This window comes from Artibeus jamaicensis, unplaced genomic scaffold (assembly GCF_021234435.1).
Source record: "Artibeus jamaicensis isolate MK-2021 breed Jamaican fruit bat unplaced genomic scaffold, CSHL_Jam_final contig_233, whole genome shotgun sequence".
Lineage (NCBI taxonomy): Eukaryota > Metazoa > Chordata > Mammalia > Chiroptera > Phyllostomidae > Artibeus > Artibeus jamaicensis.
In genome coordinates this window covers 11,506,469-11,528,567 of record NW_026521486.1, presented here as the reverse complement: position 1 = coordinate 11,528,567, position 22,099 = coordinate 11,506,469, and the positions used below count along the sequence as shown (strand labels likewise).

At 41.6% G+C, this 22,099-nt stretch overlaps 1 long non-coding RNA gene across 1 annotated transcript in view; it reads left to right on the top strand.

The window, feature by feature from the left end:
• Window positions 1-10,940, top strand: part of LOC119060382 (uncharacterized) — a 36,276-nt gene extending 25,336 nt beyond the window's left edge. The window contains exon 3 of the long non-coding RNA XR_005084575.2: window positions 10,795-10,940. This is a non-coding gene — a long non-coding RNA (uncharacterized LOC119060382). The remainder of the gene's footprint in view (window positions 1-10,794) is intronic.
• Window positions 10,941-22,099: the final 11,159 nt, after the last annotated feature.

Genomic DNA, 22,099 nt, shown 5'->3' with positions numbered 1-22,099 from the left:
CACCACCAGCTGACTTTGGTATTGTGAGGATTAAACATTTTTTTGCCAATCAGGTGTATGTAAAATATCTCCTTTTAGTGTCGATTGCAGTTTTCTGAATAATGATGGTGAATGATGGTGAGAATAATTTGGTGTTTATTTGCCATTTTTTTCTTTTTTCCTCGCTGACATCCCTATTTGAGTCTTCTGCCCGTTTAAAATTTGTGCTGTCCTTTCCTTGTTGATATTTTGGAATTCTCCACACCTTTTGGATAATAGTTGTCTGCCATTTGTATGTGTTTCGAACATCTTTTCCCAATAGGCGTTCTGTCTTCTCATTTTTCTCTTGGTAATCTGATAAGTGGAAATTCTGCATTTTAATGTATTTGAGTTCAATCAACCATTGTCTTTCATGGTTCGTGCCCGTTTGTGTCTTTGTTCAGAAAGTTTTTCCTCTTCCAAGGTCCTAAACATATTCTGTTTGTTTCCTAAAAGTTTTGTAATTTTCCTTCCTGCATTTAAGCATTTAATCCATTTGGCATTTATTTTTGTGTATGTGTGAAGTAGGGGTCTAATTTCATTTTATTTAATATCAATAATCTACTGTCTGGTCCCTCCATTTCTCACTGGCCTATAATTCCAGCTCTTAGATAATCGCTAAGGATGGCTCTGACCAGTTCCTTCCCTCCTCACAGGTATGCCGCTCCATCCATCAAGACGAAGGGTCTATTTTTTAATTTTTCACTTGAATGTGGGCTTGTCTAGATGCTTCTTTTGACAAATAGAGAGAGGTCATCTGGAAGAGAGTTGAACCCCAGCCAACAGGCAGGACAAAGAGCCAGTCATGTCAGAGCATCTTCTGGGATTTTCAGCGGGGCCCCAGGACTGGCTGAGTGCAGCTGCACAGCTTGAGACTGACGCAAGAACGGCCCAGTCAGTCTACAGAATTGTAGGAAGTCATAAAACTATTTTATGACACGAAGTTTCGACATGAAGTTTCTGGGTAGTTTGTGACAGAGCAATAGATAAATAGCTAATTGCTCTGTAAAAAAATCTCATTTCCACACATCTCAGAATCTGTTTCAGTGTTGTTTGTTGTCTTTCATTGGTAAGTCTGCAGCAACAGCTCTCTGATAGGGCAAGCACTGCACCTGTTCCTCTAATTAGTGCTCCATTGCACTAATTGTGACAAGTAGTATTATTGTTCAGATTCAAGTATTTTCCAATTTTTGCTATGATGTCTTTGTTTTGTGACCAAGATTAAAGATAAGGAGATAAAGGAGAGAGTAACCTGCAAAGGAACTCCCATAAGACAATCAGCTGATTTCTCAAAAGAAACTTACAGGCAAGAAGCGGCTGGAAAGAAGTATTCAAATTCATGAAAGGCAAGGGCCTACACCCAAGATTACTCTATCCAGCAAAGTTTTCATTTAGAATGGAAGGGCAGATAAAGTGCTTTCCAGATAAGGTGAAGTTAAAGTTCATCATTACCCTCCCTTTATTATATGAAATGTTAAAGGGACTTACCTAAGAAAAAGAAGCTAAAAAATATGAACAGTAAAATGACAACAAACTCACAGCTATTAACGACCAAACCTAAAAAAAATAAACAAAAAAAACCTAAGCAAACAACTGGAACAGGAACAGAATCACAGAAGTGGAAATCACATGGAGGGTTATCAACGGGAAGGGGAAGGAGGGAGAATGGGGGGAAAGTTACAAAGAATAAAAAGCATAACTGGTAGGTACAAAATATACAGAGGGAGGTTAAGAACAGTATAGGAAATGTAGAAGCCAAAGAACTTACATGTATGACCCATGAACATGAACTAAGGGCAGTGGGTGGGTGGGGGGATTTTGGGGGGGGCACAGCAGAAGCGGAGAAAGGAGAGAAAATTGGGGCAACTGTAACTGCATAATCAATAAGATATGCTTTAAAAAGTACATTTTTCAACTTTCAAATGTGTGGGGTTGTTTATCTTAAATTTTTAATTTTTTAAATTAATTGCATTATAGTCAGAAAAGGTGCATGCAGACTATCCGGAATTTGTAGAGACTGTTTTATGATTAGTATACAAGTCATTTTTTGTAAATTATTCCATGGGGCTTGTAAAGAATACATATTCTCCTGTTCCAGGATCAATGTACTATATATAGAGGGATCATATCAAGCTTGTTCATGGTCATTCAAATCATCGTCATCATCACTGACTTGTTCCCTTGACCATACACTTCTTTATACGTTTATATTATGTTTAATTTCTTGTCTTGCTCTAGGAAGTTGTGCCTGTTCCTTGCTTGTACTGCACTCCCTTCAAGCCTCTGTTGGCATCCCACCGGGTGCCTCTGAAACTTGGGGATCTAGTCCATGCTTGCGAGGTTATATGAAATAACAAACCTCGCCCAAATCTCTGTGGCTTGCAGCCACAGAGATTCTCCTATGATTCATCTTACATGGGGTTCACTGATTGGATCTGCTTCTCATGTTTTCATCCTGGGACTTAGGTGGGAGGAGGTGCCCCTAGGTAGGATGGGCTGCTTTGTGTCAGAGGGGTGAGAGCCCTGCGTAACTACTGGAAAGCTCTTAAGAGCTTCAGCTTGGATAAGGCACAACACTGCCACGCCCACCGCCTTACGTAAAGCCAACTACTTGGCCGAGCCTGGTGTCGGGGGGAAGGGGAGTGTGACCACATCACAGGGAGGGAATGCAGAAGGATAGGAGCAACAATACAATCTCCGACACCTGCCTTTTTGTTCTCTTTGAATAGTCACTACACAGAATTTCTAAACAAGATCTTTTGGTAAGTAATTCACTGCCCCTGCCTGGCCCCAATTATATGAATCATCCAGTTCAAAAGAGCTGAACAGGAAGATGCTTTACACTTCGGTTACATATGCTCTTACACCTTTTGCATGTAGTTTTGTCTCACTTCAACCACTAGACTGAAGATATTTAAGAATCTGCTGAAGACAATGAAAAGGACCCATAAACATACATCCCATTTTGCTTACTATTGAAGGAATTTAAAATAAAACTCCTTGAATTTCCTGCATGTACCATAGGACCCTGCTAATTTTGCAATTGCCTATTAACACATCTGTCTACACTAATCTATCCTGTGAGGTCAGGTTGTATCTATTTGTTCACTCTTGTATCCCAGTGACTAGCACAGCCCTTGGCATATAATAAACCTTGGATAAAAATGTATAAAATGAATAAACAAACTCAACTGAAATTAGAATACAAGGCTAGGGTCCCAGATAGAATAAAGAAGACCAAATTACTAAAGATAAGCTATTGTCATTAGAAGCCCATGATCAAATGGAGATAATATTTATACTAAATCATTGAAGTCTTTAGGGATTGTCTGCTTCTTTTGTGTAAAGTCTTCTTTTGTGCGAGTAATTTCTTTCTTTTTTTTTTTTTTTTTGGCTCTCGCATTCAAGGATGCACAGCTGGTGGTGATTATTTCTATTTTATGTCCTGCCTCTCTGAGAACAGCGTCGTGCAAGAGCCTGGGTGAATGAGTGGGTGCTGGCCACGCGAGAGCAGGTCCTGTCTGGAGTGTTTCCTCTGGGAACCGGCCTGCCCTGTATACCCCAAACCGCCAGCAGATGTCCTGCCTGAGCTCTGTGACAGCCCGCTGTCTGCTCCGGGTTGTTAACTGCGTTCATCACCCAGTGTTTTCCCACGTGTGCCGTACTCCGCACCCTGCAGGGCACGCACTCTGTCATTTCCCATGAACCGGGACAGCTATGTGCTTGTTTATTTATTCCTTCAGTAAAGATGGTGTGCCTACTCTGTGCCCTGTCCGAGACCACAGCAGTGAGCAGAATGAGCGCACTCTCTGCCCCCTGGAAGAATTCTGTTGGGGAGACAATTAATTCAGTAATTTCCAAAGATTAGGATCTGGTTTTATGCTGGTCCAAGGGCTGGGTATGAGGAGGGCAAGGGAAAGAAGGTGGAATAAATGTAGCTTAAGGAAGCAAGGTTTCTACCGGCTTTAAAAGCTGAGTTTTGAAAGATGGCTGAGTTAAGTAGACCAAGAACCACAGAGAGAGTCTGTAATTTACTTCAAGCAAATCTTTGTTTTTTTAATGAGAAGAGAGACCAGAGAATGTCTTGTTAAGCCCGTAGACTGCGGACTATGCTTCCTGGGGTCTGGGCCTCACTGCCATTTACTCGCTATGTTCTAGTCGTTTCATCTGTAATATCAGTGAAGTAATTGTCCTGACTTCATGGGGTTGTCAGGATTAAATGAACTGACTCACGGGAGTGCCTGGCACAACACACGCTCTAGTGCGTGTTAGGCTTTACTGTTATTTACTGAACATTCAGCAACATCCATTGCCCCTTAATCATTTTTCAGATTTGAAAATTCTCTGTGGGTTATAGAACAATGGCAACCCAGTGGGCTCCGGCCTGCTAAGCTTTTTTTTTTCCTGAAACAGCCACCTTTTGGCTTTGATTGCTGGGCATGCGTCTTGTGTAGGCAGCACATGAGAGTAAGGCCAGTTTTCATGCCACAACACATGAGGTACAGCTCCGAGCCATGTAATACAGTCATGAGTTGTATAATATGCAAGAGTCCCCCTTCTCTGTTTCTGCTTCCCATGGTTTCAGTTACCCTCAGGCAACCATGGTTCAAAAATATTAAATAGAACATTGCAGAAACAAACCATTCATAAGTTTTAAGTTGTATGCTTTCTGATTAGCATGAGAAACATCATGCCATCCAGCTCCTTCCCACGTGGGATGTGAACCATCCCTCTCCAGTGTCTCCACGCTGTGTGGGCTCCGGCAGGTTAGTTACTCAGTAGCTGTTTTGCTTGCCAGCTCCATTGTCATGATATTGCAGTGCTTATGTTCAAGTAACCCCTATTTTACAGTTACAATTGTTCTATTTTATTCTTGGTTACTATTGCTAATCTCTTAACCATGCCTAATGTATCAAGTAAACTTCATCATAGGCATGTATATATAGGGAAAAACCCTGCATAGTCTATGCAGGATTTTGTACTATCCGTAGTTTCAGGCACCCACTGCGGGGCTTGAAATGTATTTCCACCCACCCCTCCCCCAGGTGAAGGGAGGACTACCATAATGTTTTTTTCCTAATCCCATAAGAGACCCCATAAATAACACAGCCACACTGATGGGAATAGAGCTCTTGAATCTTAAGAAAGCAAATCACAGGCTCATTTCAAAGTTGACACACAGATCTTTGTAGTGTCTTACATTCAATCCTTTTTAATTGCACCTTTTCCTCTCACTTGACAATATAATCCCTTCACTTTCGGGGCTGCACAGCATCCTAAGTCATATAACTTTCCTTTACTGTTTAATGAGGATCTTTGTGATTAGATTTTGGGGGAGTGCTTTGAAGTTTCTTTTTCATAAAAGGAACACTAAAAAAGATGTACAGGACCTAATTAAATGGTCTCAGGTTGCTGCAGAGATTAGAAGCAAAAACTGCAAAATACACCAAAGACTGACAGAAAAAAAAAACCCTCCGAAAATAAAAGAGCACACCTTTTAAATTGCAAATTATGTTTGTTTTCTGAAATTATACTCTGCTTCAGAATAGCAGCCATGAATATATGAATATTGAGTTTCATATATTGTACATTTTACTTCTCTACCTGCCCATCATCCCCTCATTGTCAATCTTTCTCACTTTCACAGTATACCAGCATTTTCTTTATAGTTATTTAAAAAAAAAACACAAAACAAAGCCATAGGTTCTACACCAATTATATTTACATCTGCATACAGACGTACAGAAAAAATATACTATAAAACATTCCTCATGGTTCTCTTTGGGTTCTGGGGTTGAGTGAAGGCTTTGTTTTTGTTCTTACAGTTTTTCTACTTACAATTTTAGTTTTATCACAAAAATGTGTAGTGGTGGTTTTCTAAGTGGACCTAGAAAATAGTTCTTAGTCCTAAGCAATTTTATTTGAATCTAATTCACCTATTTGAAAGCAAAACAAAGCCACCATGGCTGGTGTGGCTCAGTGGACTGAGTGCTGATCTGGGAACCAAAAGGTTGCCAGTTCAATTCCCAGTCAGGCCACATGCCTGGGGTGCAGGCCAGGACCCCAGTGGGGGGGGGGGCACACAAAAGGCAATCACACTTTGATGTTTCTCTCCCTCTCTTTCCCCCTCACGTCCCCTCTGTATAAGAATAAATAAAACAAAATCTTAAAAAAAAAACAAAGCCAATCAAAAAAAGTTAGCTGGTAAAAGGAATACTGGCTTTTGTTAAAAAATTCCCCAGTTCTAATATACATTGCTTGACAAGGGTTAACATATAATATCTACAACTTGCCTTTATATGCTTCTTAAGGGTCTTACCTTTGGGTAGATTCATTAGTGAGACCAAGTTCAAATTTTTCTGGAAAAGAGAATTCCGCTGCTCAGCAGGTTAGCTGCCTGAAGACTGGCTGCGTTAACTACCCATCCCCAACCTAGCCAAAGAGTCCATAAAAGATGATGGAAGAAGACAAGTCGTAAATTTGATTTCTATTTCCAAAATCACTTCCATTCCGGGCTGACCTCACATTGGCGGTCTGATTTGATTACAAGGTCATTTCCCCACATGTTGTACTCAGCAGTTTGAAAGGTACAATGTGCTGGTTAAAATCTGATCCTTGGGGTATATTTGCTCATTTTATAAGCAGCTCCTCAATTTGACATAATTCAATCCAGTGGGAACCCAACGTACTGAACCTCAGCGCTGTCCCGGCCCTGTTCCCGCGGCCCGACCAGGCCTGGCGCTGCGCTGGGCCGCGTTGTTGGTACGGAGGCTCTTCTCCCCCGACCTCGTTTCAACTCAGACCTTTCGTAACAATCTACAAGGAAGTCTTTGTGCTCAGCATGTGCTCATTTATGAGCTCTACTGCGGGGGAAAGCACTCAACCTAAAGAGTTGATGGGAAAATGTTTTCTTAGCCTCAGAATAGTCATTTTCATAATAATAGCACTACTTCCATTACTGAGAACTTTAAAATCACTTTAAAAGCAACAGATCTCATTGAGTTTCATTCCGGAGCTGAAAAGGACCAGGTAAGCGAGGGATTTTATCTAGAAAATGAAGAGACTGAAGCCCAAAGAGAACAGCTAGACTAGTCCCAATTCACATGGTGATTTGTAACAGAACAGGGATGCAAACCTTAGGTCTTCTGATACCAAACCCAATGCCCTTTCCACTGCCTCCCCCTGCCGTGTTGGCTGAGGGGTTTTTGCATTTCATATTATTAATAATGACCACTAAGATATTGAACCGTATCTGGTGTCTGGTGCTATGTATCACGTTCAACCTTGACAACAGCCTGCTGAAGTAGATCCTCCTCTTATTCCATTTTATAGCTGAGAAAACTGAGTCCCAGAGAGGATAAGTAACAGACCCAGCCTTTTAAATGACCATGAGTAAAAGGCAGAACTGGGATTGAAGTCCAGTTCTTTCTGACCTCAGAACCCAAGCTTTTCACTATTTGGTACCACAAATGGTCTTCTCAGAACCTTCTTTTCTTGGCAAAAGATATAAAGCCTTTTTCTCTCTGAGCCTAGAGTGACAGTTGCTTAAAGACAACATTTAACAAGCCGGGGTGGCTGGTCAAGGGCTCCAGTCTAGGAGAGAGAGAGAGGGTGGGGCCACGTGGCCCGCCGGCCAGATCCAGGCCGGCATAGCACGTCGTAAATAACCTCTTCCACAGGCCTCGCTGCCAGCTCGAAATGGCCTTTGAGTGTACTTGGTTTGTTTTTAAAGAGAGTGTGAGCTAAAGGCTGTCATTTAAAATTGCCCAGAACCCACGTCACAAGAACAGGTGGGCCAAGATTAAAAACAGTATAAGCGAGAGGCTGAGCTTACCAAAGCAAACATTTCGGAGTGATTATTTTGCTTTAGAACAGGGTTACCCTTGAGGCATTTTAAAGCAGTGACCTCCCCTAACTGCAATTAAAATGTAAATTTCTCTGCTCAGATTTGGTTCACACTCATGACTTTTCAGGAAAATGCTTATTTTATTAAGCAATGGATCCATTGCACAGGAGAAGAGCAAATTAAAGGTTTGGTTTTGTCTTATAAATACGTAAGAAGGTCTGCAAAGCCCCATTTCTGTTTGTTTTATAAATGTTGAAGCTGTTATAAAAGCCCCTTTATGAGAAAATTAAAGAAAAATTACCTGGCATTCTTCCCTGAATCTTATTAAAACCCCAAATGAAGAAGAGATAATAAACCCATTGGAGAGCCCATTTATCTGCTGTGGAAAAGCCCTTTATCAGTAGGTGGCGCTCTAAGAATGAGTTTACTGTACTGTGGGCCCTGGCATTCAAGAAAGAAAGCAATATTCCACCCTTCCTTGGGCATCTTCCTAAAGGAAGCAGCTTTGCTCTGCCCCTTTAGAGGGTCAGCCTTTCCCAGCTATCCAGCTCTGCATCTGCTGTTTGAAATAAGGAAGCCCACGTCGTACCCAGCATTTTAGAATCACAGACTGGGAAGGCTAAAAAGGACTTCTTTATGTAAAGGCTTAGCTCGCAGCCTCTGGGTCCTGGAATCACAGGATCTCTAAAGCTTGGAGGATCTGAAATGAAGCTGAGCTCTGAAATGAAGAATCGATCCCCCAAGGTCACCTAGCTGGTCTTAGCTCAGCCAGGACAAGAGCCCTAGTGGGTCTTCTCCACATCCAGTGCTCCCCGGCTTATTGGTGATCACCATGGGGACACGGTGGGGAGTGAAGATAGTACCAGCTGTGAGCACGCTGACAGAGGCCTGCCCTGCTCGGTGGGAGACACAGTGCAGGCAGAGCTCGCTGACCGTGGGTGGGGATGTGAAACACCTGGGATTTTCTTCCTCGACTCTTTATCCTCGTGACTGACCCTCTAGCAGGACTTTCTACAAATGTCAGGTGCTGAATCTTTCTGTCCAACTAACTTTCTCAGGTGTCTTATGTCTGCCGACCCAGCCACCATTTTTGAGTACTTTCACCCTTTTCTGGGCTTGCCTGTATTTGCAGATACAAGCAAATCTCTATGTGTTTGTATTTCTTACTATATGTGAAAAATAAACCCCTACTTGCTTGTCACTATTATTCAGGTTTTCTGCCTTGTGTAACAAATTACAGTCTATAGTATAGCTAATACCCTAAAATCTCTTTCACGTGCCTTCCTAGTATATTACTTTCTCCCACTTTTAAGGCGTTGTTGTTCAATGAGGACAGAAACTTTCATACAGTGCCTGGTATATATCAGATGCTCAATAAATATGTTTGAATAATTAAGTCAATAAATGATTGCTAGTTAAGACTGAAATAAATTTTATCTCCTGTTCATGCTGTACCTGGCTTCATGCTAATTTGCATCTTCTGTGTGTAAGTGAGCAAAGAAGAGGTCAGGAGTTCTGTACTTTGTGGTCAGGTCGGTCCAACATGACATTCAAAAATGTGCTAGGAATCACTCATCAGGCCCAGGAACTGATGAGAGGTAAGCGTGCTTTTTGGGCTTTCTGTTTTCCTTGCAATGTTTCTATCCCTTCTCCTCCCTGTCGTTAGCTACCAGTTTCTGACTTCCTTTTAATTCCAGACTGCCTCTAACATCAATTTATCCTTTTGACTTATGTATCTCATATGTGCTCCTTTCTTCTTCCTGTCTCTTCTTATTTCCCTGGACATGCTGCACGGTTCCTCTCCACTTCTGACAGAGTGATTTCTCTAAGGTACAGAGAACTGTTTGCTGCTCTCTAATGTACCCAGCTTGTGCCGTCCTCGCCACTGATTTCAATTTCCTGGTGTGATTTATCCAGCAATCAGACCATTGCCCAAAATTGGCTTTGCAGAAAAGCTTAATGCATTTGTCTTATCCCTTCAGGGACTGCTCCTGATGGTCATCCAGAGAAGCTCAGGTCTCCACTCTGCTGATCTGCAGGCCACGCCAGCCACATGTTGTGCAATGCCAAATTGAGCTATTCATTCCCAGAGTAACACGCAGTGTGTGGAAGGAGTCACGTGCCTCTGTCCGCAGGAAGGGTTTCTGTGTCTTCCTCCTAACACAGCTGGCTTGTTCTTCGGTGCTGCAGGGGAGGGAACCCTGGGGGCGGCCAGAGCCTAGGCTCCTCTCCTCGAGATGCTGGTCTTGAGCAAGTCATCGATCCCCCTTGGGCCTCAGTTTCCTAACCCCTGGAGAGTTGAACCCAATGAACCCTCATATATCACTCAGCCTTGTAATTTATGATTTTATGAATAAGAAGTGGCAGCACACCTTTTAAAAATCAATATTACAAGGGCAACCTCAATCAAACGTTAGGAAAAGGGCTCAGACTCTTCCCATAAACATTTATTATGAAATTAATCATATTCAGTCTCACAGGTCAAGTTCAGGAAAGTAAACTATAAGATTCAGATAACAGGTAGCATTAGAATCCAGGGTTCAAGGCAAGACTCATGGCAGGCAGCAAGACCAAAGGGATCAAGTCCCACCAAGGATTTGAGTGAGGCAGAGGGGAAAGAGCTTCTAAGAGACGAAATGAGTGTTTTTGTCTTTCCTTGTGCTGCTGACCCTCACTCACTCTGCTCTCCTTCCTCTTGCCCAATAAGTAATGTTTTATATGTTTTTTGTTACATAAAAATATTTTTTCATTTTTTGTAGGAAATTTTTAAAAAATGAGAAAGCATGCATTCTTCCCTTGTTTTTCTCCTATGATCATATTCAGGTACATCCAGCCTTCCTGGGCTATAGCTATCCAATCGGTAGGTAGCTAAAAATGCTGTGGTCCCAGGTCAACAGGTGAGTGAGCACCTGACACTCTCTGCTTCACAGTTTCTAACAGGGCGTGATGCTCGGAGGCGGAATAGGTGTGATATCATCGATACACAACCACAGGACTTACGACAGGACTTATTATCTACATGGACTCCGTCCGAAGTCAGTAAGAGCTATGAGAATGTCATCTGGAACCCAGAAGCTCTGAGGTACAGAGGCTCACTCTAAGCCACTGACATGTAACTCACATGTGTTTCCTTTGCTCTCCGACCCTTCTCAGACCCCCTCCCGGACCCTCTCCCAAAGTGGAGCTCATTAGACCCCACGTGGCCCTTTGAGCTCACGTGCATGGAGTTGCCTCATCATAAAATAGGGATTCCGGGATCCCTTAACTGAAACGAGGCTCTTGTGATGGTTAATTTCATGTGCCATGGTGCCAGATATTTGGTCAAACATCATTCTGGATGTTTCTGGGAAGGTGTTTGTTTGTTTGTTTGTTTGTTTGTTTGAAAAGATTAACATTAAATTGGTGGGCTTTAAGTAAAGCAGATTACTCTCCATAGTGTACGGTGGGCCTCATCTAACCCGTTGAAGGCTTTAATAGAATGAAGGCCAACCTCACTCAGGTGAGAGGAAGTCTGCTATCAGGCAGTCTTCACTCTCGAACTGCTGCTCTTTCTTGAGTCTCTCTGTGTGTATATATGCACATCCTGTTGCTTCTCTTTCTCTCGAGAACCCCGACTGGTACAGATTTGTGCTGCCAGTCTTGCACATGGAAAGCCCCTAGGCAAACAGAAACAGAAACCTACTGACCTCCAAGTGCAGGTCAAGATCACAGAAGATTACCCTGGAGCAGAGTTTCAAGGCTTGGAGCCAGGACCTTAAGCTTAAATGAACAGACTGGCTGAAGAAGCAGAGTTGTTGCCTTATATGGTAGTAGGAGTGCTTGCTAGCTGGTGCCCTGGCCGAGGGTGTAGAAAGCATCGAATCTGTTATTCTGCGCTCCTCTGATCTGGCAGGCACTTCACTCTCCTAAGTTTAGACACAGCTCTCCTCAGAGAGGAGAGGATGGGATCCATTCATTTGTACCCCTGTCCTATCCAAACTCTTTGTGCCACTTCAGGAGTAATTCTCAGGAGAAGGGCTTTTGAACTGAGTCTCAGATGTCATTTTTCCAAAGTCTAGAGCCCAGAGCAAATGTCGTGGTCTGGCCCAGCACATGACGCGCTGCACACGTCAGTCTCACATGAACCTGCTGTTCTCTGTCAGACTCCAGCTGCTCTTGGCCACTTTGCTCCCTTGGTCATGAAAATGCAAACATGTTGCAGTTTCCAGTTTCCCTCTCCTTATTTTACCTGTTTTTCCAACCAGTCTTTGTGTCTCGTACCCACTGCTTTACATGCACAGACTCCGTGTCTTCTTTGCATTCCTGAGTCTGTTCCCTTCTCTACTATGATTGCTTCTTACTTTGATTCATGCTGTTAACTCAACAGAATGAAATAAAAACAGAAAAATCACCTGTCATTCTACTGTTCAGGGCGTTAGTAAACAGGCCAGGGCAACAAGGCGAACAGCAGGGCTCATTTACCGAATTGGAAGCTTGGGGGGTGGAGAGCAAATTTCAAAGATGGACATTGGAGTGTAGGGGAAATTAAGAATTCTATTTTGGACAAATTTGAAATGCCTGCGAGACATCCAAGTGCAGAAATAAAGGGAGCAGTTTGATATAGGAGTCTCTAGAGTGTAGGGGAGAAACCGAAATTGGAGCTTGAACTTAAAAATCCTTAGGATGGAGAACTGTCTGTTCAGGTCCTTTGACCATTTCTTCATTGGATTGTTTGGGGTTTTTTTTGGTGTAAAGTTGTAAAAGTTTTTATAAATTTTAGATGTTAACCCCTCATCAGATGTATCGGCAAATATGTTCACCCATTCGGTCAGTTCCCTTTTGATTTTGTAGATGGTTCTCTTTGCTGTGCAAAACCTTTTTAGTTTGATGTAGTCTCACTTGTTTATTTTTTCTTTTGTTTCCCTTGCTTCAGGAGATACATAAGAAAAAATATTTCTATGAGCAATGTGCAAGATTTTACTGCCTATGTTTTCTTCTAGGATCTTTATGGTCTAATGGTTTCAGGTCTAATAGGTTCAGGTTTAAGTCTTGACTCCATTTGTATTTATTCTTGTGTGCAGTATAAAAGAAGGTGGTCTGGGTTCATTTTTCTGTACATATCTGTCCAATTTTCCCAGCATCATTTATTGAATAAACTTTAGCCCATTGTATATGCTTCCTTCTTCTGCCAAATATTAATTGACTATAAAGATGTGGGTTTATTTCTGGGCTCTCTATTCTGTTCCATTGATTAATGTATCTGTTTTTATGCCAGTACCATGCTGTTTTGATTAGTACAGCCTTCTAGTGTAGTTTGGTATCAGGTAGCATGATTCCTCCAACTTCGTTCTTCTTTCTCAAGATTGCTATTGCTATTTGAGGTCTTTTGTGGTTCCATACAAATTTTTTAAATATTTGGTCTAGAGGACAAACAGATGGCCAATAGGCACAATAAAAGATGCTCAATGTCACTATCATCAGAGAAATGCAAATTAAAATCACAATAAAATAACCTCATACCAATCAGAATGGCTTTCATCAATAAATCAATAAACGAGTGCTGATGAGGATGTGGAAAATGGGGAGCCCTTTTGCACTGTTGGTGGGAATGCAGACTGCTGCAGCTACTGTGGAAAGCACTATGGAGACACCTCAAAAAGTGGAACTGTCTTATGATCCAGTGATTCCACTTCTGGGAATTTATCCAAAGAAACCTGAAACACTAATTCAGAAGAACATAAGCAACCCTATGTTCACTGCAGCGTTATTTATAATCGCCAATATAGGGAAACATACCAACTATCTATTAGGAGATGAATGGATAAAACAACTATGGGACATTCCTGCAATAGAATACTACTTAGCTGAAAAAAAAAGAAAATTTCGACTTGCAACAGCATGGGTGTACCTGAAGAACATTATGCTAAGTGAAATAAGACAGCTAGAGAAAGACAAATACCATATAATTTCACTCATATGTGGAATCTAGTAAACACACTGAACTAACAAGCAAAACAGAGACAGACTCATAGATAGAGAGCAAGCTGACAGCTTTTGGGGGTGGCTTAGGGGGTGGAGGGATCAAACAAAAAGGAAGAGGGACTCATGGTCATGGACAATAGTGTGGTGATTGCCATGGGGTCACGTGTATAAGGGGGATAAATAGTAATGAAAAAATATAATAAACTTGCTGTTTCATTTTCTACAAAAAAATCATTAGGATGTAGATAAAATTTAAAGCCATGGGCAAGATGAGGTCAACAAGTGAGTATAAAAAGTAAAGAATAAAGACCTGAGGACTGAGTTCTGGGCACTACAATGTCTAGAAGTGGGGAGAATAAGGAGGAACCAGCAAATAAATAAAAGACGAAGAAAGAGTGAACAGGGGGGTACAGTGAGAAAGAGTTGCCAAGTGAAGGGAAAATTTCAAGGAGATGTAAGCCATTAAGCCATTAACTATGTCAAATACTGTTGAGAAGGTCTTGCAAGGTGACTGAGAATTAGCCAACAGGACAGACATTGGTGACTTTGACAAGAATGATTCTAGTGGAACAGATCCTGATTAAAGGGCCTTTCAGAGAGAATGGAAAGAGAGACTGCCAACTTAGATACGTCCTTCTAGAAATTTTGTAGAAAAGGCAAGAAAAAGATGGGGTGTGGGAAGGAGGACACACCCTGCCCAGGGAGGACATCTTTTTAAGTGGAAGGTATTACACAGCGTGTCTGGATGTGGGTGGCGACAGTCATAATACTGGAATTCGTTCTAGCTGCACCATAGTTTATTTCACCAGCCCTGCGTTAGAACACATTTTATGTTTCAAACTTTTGCTATTATAACTAACACTGCAATAGACATTTGTGCTAGCACCATTTCAGGTCACTTCTCCTTTTCCCGAGGTGCTCAGGTCACTTCTCCTTTTTCCAAGGTGTCAGCATGACCCAGGGGCCTCTTCTGTTTCTGAGCACCTCCAGCCCCACCCCCAACCTCCTGACATGTGAGCATTATTCCCAGACGACCCACTGCGGCCACCCAATTCCTCAGGAGTGAAAAATGAACCTCGGTTCCAAAAGAGGAGGAGGGGAAATGAAGTTTCATCTCTAAAATTTCCTCAAGTCTGAGGTGCATGGGACCCGTCTTTGCGGAATACCCTCCTTCCTCTCACCACTCAGCTGCCCGGACTGGGGTCCTACGGCAACACCCCCCCAATGTGTTTTGATTCCTCATTGTATTGGATAAGTCGTGTGACCTCTGTGCTACCAAATCTGTAAAATAAGAAAATGGGTATCACTGTCCCTTGGGTCCCTTTAATGCCTGTGTGGATTCGCTAGTGCTTGCTTCTCACAGTGAATAGAGCTTTGGGTAATCGAGTGGTACTTCATGATGTGTCTATTTTCTGCAGTGGGTTAAAAATCAAGGGGCCTTGAAATAGTTTTAGAAAAATAAATGTCTCTCCTCAATATTCATTAGTTCTGGGGCGAGACAAGCTTGGGTTCACTCAGTTTCTCGCAACATCGACCATGGGAAAATTCCTTAACCTCTCTTTGCCTCAGTTTCCTCATCTATAAAGTGGGAGCCTGAGTTTTTCCTCTTGAGGTTGTTAAAGTTCTTTGATAAAAAATGCTTGGCACATAATAAATGCTTGATATAGGTTGGCTATTATTATTATTAAAAATTATAGTCAGAGCTAAGTCTCTGGCATGAGAATAGACCTTGGTTCAAAGGTCTCCTGTTTATTTTAACCTCTCTGTGCCTCAGTTGCTTCACCCATAAAATGGGTGTAATAACAATACCACCTAACCTACAGGGATATTGTAAGGATTAAATGAAATAATATAAGTAAAGTGCATGGTGCAGAATGAGTGCTCTGTAAACATTAGTTATTTTATTACTGGTCCTCCACCTAGGCCCACCCTAAGGCAAACTCATGCAGCAGGTGAAATGCCATCTGAGCCCTAGTGCCTGCCTGCCTGCCCAGCTCTGCCACGAGTTCCTCTCCCTTCGAAACCCTCTCCCCTAGGTATTTATCCATGTCACGTTCCTTTCCCGCCTCTGATCAAAACTCAGGACAAGCTCAGAGAATAAATTTTACTGTATCTGCAAAGTATGTCTTACTTGAGTGGTAACACAAGGCTCTGGCCACTATCCCAGGAATTTTAGGCATCAGCAACCAGGTAAGTACATTTCTCGAGCAGCAGGCTTTTTCAGTGCTCTTACTATTCCAGTACCTTTGTGTCAGCTCTTGGAGAAGGCCAAACCTGGACAGAATAGTAATTCAAAGTCATATGCATAAGGGGACATGGTTAGGAATTGTGTTCAGCTGCTAATAAAACCAAGTGGGTGTTATTCTCCCACAGACGAGAAGCCGATAACCAAACCTTGTAGGAAAGGGATGGTATCTTGATGGCATTAGGGAACTGAGCGTACTTTCTGCTCTCGACAAGTTATTTATCCATCCTCAGAGTAGGTCCAGTGGCCCAGTGTGGTGACTGGAGGTCCAACCATGACATCTTTCCAGAAAGTGAGAAGAGGAAGAGCAAAGGTCAAAAGAGAGGCTCCACCCTGCTGCAGTGGTCCTCTGTAAGGAGCTTTCCTGAAAGCCCCACCCAAGGTTGGCACTTTCACCTCTCTAGGTACCAGGGAGGATGGGAGAAGTAGACTTTTGCCTGAACACATTGCTCTCCTGAATAAAGCCAGAGTTCTGTTACTGATGAAGAAGACAAGAAAGGACAGGGGCAGATAAATGCTGTCTCAACCACAGAGTATAGGCCTTTGAAACCAGCTGTTTTCTTTATTTTGTTTTGTTTTTCAGGGCTGAGCTGGTGGGCATACACCAAGTCACTGGGCACAAAACGGTAGCTTGCAAAGGATGGTAGTAAGGAAGGTGGTGAGAAGCGGTCAGATGCAGGAGGTAGTGTAAAGACAGGTGACAGGTTGCTGAGGACCTGGCTGTGGGGCGTGAGAAGAAGGCAGGAATGACTCCAAATTGGTGGCATATCAGCCAAATGAAATAATATGGCACCATATTTTTGAAGACTGTTGAAATATAAATAGGTATGATAACATGCTAAGTGAAAACAGTATAATTCAAAAGAGTGTGTTCTAATGATTTCAAGTCTGTAAATGGCCAACAAATGGTAATATGCTCACATAATAATAATTCTATGATTTAAAAAATTTATACATGTATCAGCCTTAAGTTCGAGGGTAATCCCAGCAAAAGGTTAGCATGCCCTTTTCAGGATTTGGCCATCATGTAACTTCACAAGGTAGCTCTTTTGATCTTGGTGCGTAAGAAATGGAATTGCAGAACTTAGACACTCAAAGGCCCTTGAAGATCACCTGGTACAATCCTCCCCTCTTACAGATGACAGGACTGAAGCCTCTAAAGGTTAGAGGTTTCCATAAGGCCACACCACTAATTACGAGCAGAGCTCAATCCAAAGTGTGGCCCGTGACTGCCGACCCACTGGTCCATGTAAATCCTCCCACGTAACGTTTTTTCCCCTTCCATCTAATTTTATTTTCTGCCTTTAAATTGATCCTGAAATGTATTTCTTATAATTTACTGAACGCTTGTTTCTTGGTGATTTATTCAAAATCACCACACTCAAACAGATTTCTTTGCATGCAAAGTGTACCCTATTTTCAAAGTCGAGGAGATGTGAAATGTCTTTTCCTCCGCAGAGCTTTGCACAACGTGTGAATCCTAATATTAGACCTTGAAATGGGAAAACTTGGTAAATCCCATATGTGCAGAACAAATGCTGACTCCACACTTTTTCAGGGCCTCTGATTTATTCAGCAGGGCAAGTTATTAATAACTCTGTAGTGTTTGGTGAGACAGAGTTACCTGTCATAATAAATTTGAGTCTGGAAGTAAGTCAAGCCAAAAACTGGGAAAGCCCCGCAAAACCCACCAAGAGCTTACATTTATTAGATTCTCATCAATGTCACATTCCTATTATTAAGAGTTTGGGGCAAATGCTGTAGAGGAATTGGAGCGCAAACTCCCAATAATAAGATTGATTGCATATCTTTTAGAGGAATCAGATACTGCAGAGGGAAGTCTGACTCTTGAAAAGAATACAGAACCAAATACTCATATTAGTGGATTGAAGATATTAAGGTGGTACTAGGTAGTAGAAAGAGCTCTGGGCTGGAACTCAGCATACCTAAGTCCTAGCCCCTGTTCTCTAACTAGGATGAACTTGGACAGGGTACTTATTCAATCTTGCATGCCTAGTGCTGACATTCAATTTGCAAATATTTACTGAGCTCTGACTGTCACAGACTACAACAGACACTGAGTGACCAACTCAATATCCATCTCTCCTTCTTCTGTGTTCACAGAACCCTGATTTTTTGGGGGGGAGGAGGTAGTGTGCTCAGGTGAAAACTCTCTTTCCCAGCTTCTCCTGCAGCAAGAGATAATCATGTGACACAGTTTTGGCCAATGAAAAAGAAGCATAAGATGGCTGGAAATCTACATGGTGGTCAGAGTTTCCTGGGATGCAGAAAAGATTTGGTTGCTTCTTACAAAGAGTTCAGAATCTGGTTCTATCACCACTAAGTTCTGTGATGGAGGAGGAGGAGTCTGCTCAGCCTGTGGGAACATGAGAAAACTGGGTAAGATTATTGGAGGAGTTGATACTTAAACTGGGTCATGAAATATCTCTGGGCTTCTATTTTCTCATTTATAAAACAAGAGAATTGGGCAAGATCCACTATTTATGCCTTGAGTTAAAAAATATACAGTGATTTTTAAAAATTCTACTTATATACAGAGGAAATTTAAAACAACAAAAAGCCACATTTCTATCTGGAATAATAAACAGGACACTTGGAGATATATATTCTTATGAGAAATTCAATAATTTCAATGTGCAACTATATCCCACAGCAAAGAATAAGCTTTATTGTAAACCCATGGCCCTAAAATGTACAGAAGTTATTTCTATTCATTTGTTTTTGGACCCATTTTTGTAAAAAATCATTCTTCCTTGGGCAAAACTCAAATTGCAAAAATTCCAAACTAGAAAAAGAACAACTTTCCTGTTAATACAGGTGACAGGGAGTAGGAGGAAGTGAACTTGACCACCGGAGAGAAAAGGAGGGGGAACTAACTTGACAACACCCTGACCAAGAGAATGAACTTAAAAGGCAAATGTAACTTGACTCTCTGTTTCTGGAGATAAGAACTAATTTTGCCTAAAGCTTTATTGTGAACAGAATGTTCACATGTCTCTTATCTTACATGATCCTCACAACACCCCGACAGAGAGGCATTATTAATATCCTTGCTTGACAGGGAAGATAGCTGACGGGAGCAGTCTAGGGTCAGGTGTCATAAGTGATGGTAGAACTTGGACTCAGACAAGTCCATTTTGGAGTCAAACACCATATTTTCTGAATTGCATCAAACTGCAATTTAACAAACAACCATAACAAAAATAATTTGGATGTCCTTTAACAACACAAAACAGTGCAGGTGTTTTTTACACAAAATGATCAAACAACAAAATCTTGTAGAAGCAACCAGTGGACACTTTTCTACTACAATCTTTAGTCCTTCTGCAATAATTCAAATCCATGGGTGGGGAATTTGAAAGTAGGATTACAGGAAATAATTCCAGAGGAAGGGGTCTTCTGTGAGTCAGGACAGGCTAACGGCAATAACAAAAACCCAACCACTCTTAAAATAAAAATGTACTTGTCACTTTCAAAGTGTATTTCTGGTTAGGTGACTCTTCTGAGAAGTTTTTATTTAAGTGGTAACTTGGAGATTAGGGTCTTTTCATGTTGTTACACCACAATTTTAGCAAAGAACCTCCAATATCACTATGAAAGAGAAGTAAGCTTGAGCTCACACCATATAAAAAGCTTAGCTCTACAGACACACATCGCTTTTGCTTTTATTCCACTGGCCAGAATTGATCACCTGACCACTATCTAGAAGAAAGTGGGGCTGGGTAATGTAGTCTATGGCTGGGTGGCTGCTTCCCAGTGCCAAGGCCACATAATGGAAGAGAACCCTGGGTCTTTGACATCACTTGTCTCTGCTATAGGCTTCAAAGTAATCACACATGTGATTCTTCTCACCCCATTAAAACCTGGAGAAGTATAAAAATATCGTTCCATTGCAGCAACCTAGAAAGAAGGCATTTTGTACCAGGAATGCTTGCAGAATTGAAAATGACGCTGTAAGCATTGGCTCAGATATACGTAATAAGCAAAGGAAATAGAAAAAGAGTCAGGAAAATGCTGGGAAAATTCTGTGCCTTAAGCTGTTTTGCTGGTTACTGTTTGGTGCCTACTTGATGTGGTAGTTTTAGAAGCACAGAGTCACCGAGGCAGGGGCTAGCTATCTTCTGTGGATACTCAGATTCACTCTTACCCTTTTCTGCTCCCCTCTCTGCCCTGCCATCTTCCCTGTCTGTCCTACATTAAAGACCTTTGCTGCCTGGATCCTGGCTGGTTTTAGCCAAGGAGAGTTCCTGCAGGAGGCTAAAGAGAGGGAGGAGAGAAGGGCAGCGATGTCCCCAGCTTTATTCCTATGAGGCAGTCTTGATTTACTACATCCTTCTGTTAAAGGTTACTGCTGTTTCAAGGCTCCCTGTTGGACATGGCACTCTCTCCTTCCAAGCTCTCGTAATCCTGTTCCCCCTAAATTGCTTCAATCCTCGGTGGTAACAGCTCTTCTACCATTAGCCCAGGACCATCTATTGTGGTTCCCCTAGTTCCTATTCACATTTACGTTCCTCTGTAACCAAATTATTCTAATTGATTTTGCCATTTGTTGCTGTATCTCTCTTTTAAATATGTAAATATGGGCGTTTCAGCCCCAAGCAGCAGGCCTATTCTCTGTACAAACTACAAGATTCCTTTTTTATTGTTCTTAGCATTTTTAAGTAAATCTTAGAGCTTCAGTGCCCCCACACACCACCCCAGCATTATTCCTACAGGGCTTTGCTAGTCTTGGTGTATTCGGTCTTGATTTTGTGTTCTTCCTTCTCTCCTCTTGTCCATGCCCTTTGAAAATCTGAGCTCATCAGCACACTCTCCACCCAGTCACATGCCCCTCATCATTGCTCCCTGGATCTTCTAAAAGAAGAAACTGCTAACAAGGCAAGTGGAAGATTCATCAAATGTTTTGCTTTTTGCAGATTGAGAGTTCCATCAGATCTCAAAAAAGTTGAATTAGGAAGAATCAGTATGAGAAATAAAACCTTGCTTTGAGATTTTCTGTGTTACCAGAGAAATCCAGCTACAATGGATACCTGAATTCAACTGTTCTTTGTCCAATTCATGTTCTTTCTGATTATTTTAGGAATCTGTATTTTATTTTTTTTAGGTTTTACCTGCTTCTATCCCAGCTCCAAGCTAGGTCATCTCCTTCTCCCAATTCTTTCATATCTCTTCCTGCTCTTATCCTATCCTCCTTTGATTCTGCCTACCTGAGAAGCAACTTTCTTCTAGGCTTAACAGAGACTCACTCTTCCTTTTCATTCCCCCCTTTTTTTCTAACAGAGAATCAGTGTAGAATAGTGGTAAACAATAGGATGTTTGTGTCAGAACTGAGCTTGAGTCCTGTTTCTGTTGCTTTCTAGACAGTGAACTTGGCAAGATTACTTACCCCAATTTGCAGTTTCTTCACTTGTAAAATGGAGACAATAAAGATCCCTGGTTTAAAAAACTATTATGAAGATTAAAAGAGAAAATTAAAATAGAAAGTGTGGCCCACAGCACTCAGTAAACATTGGTCATTTTTGTTGTAACCCTCTGTATATCCCCAGATAAAGGGGTGTAAATTTGACCTATTGTTCAAAGTGAGACCCAAGATGTTTATGTCCCTTCCAGGAGATCCCATAAGTATTCTTGTTTGTTCATTGCCCACTGATACCCATCAATTAGTTCTGATTATTGCTCTAAGTACAGAATAGACACTTCAAATATATTGTGCAAAATCGTATTCAACCAATACTGATGGAGTACCTTATAAAAATCTGATGTTGTGCTCATAGATTCTCTACCAAAAAGGTTAATGTCACTACAGAATTCGACGCAGGCAGTGGTAACTGTTTTGTGTAAAACCTGTAGACATCTTCAACTCTTTTACTCCTTAGTGGGTTGACTTTCAACTGTTCTAATAATTTGAACACAGGCAATCTTTTCTGGAAAGATGGCAGTTAAAAAAGCAACCATACACACATAAAATTGAGATAGAAAGGGATCATTTTGAAGTCTCTTGTTCTACT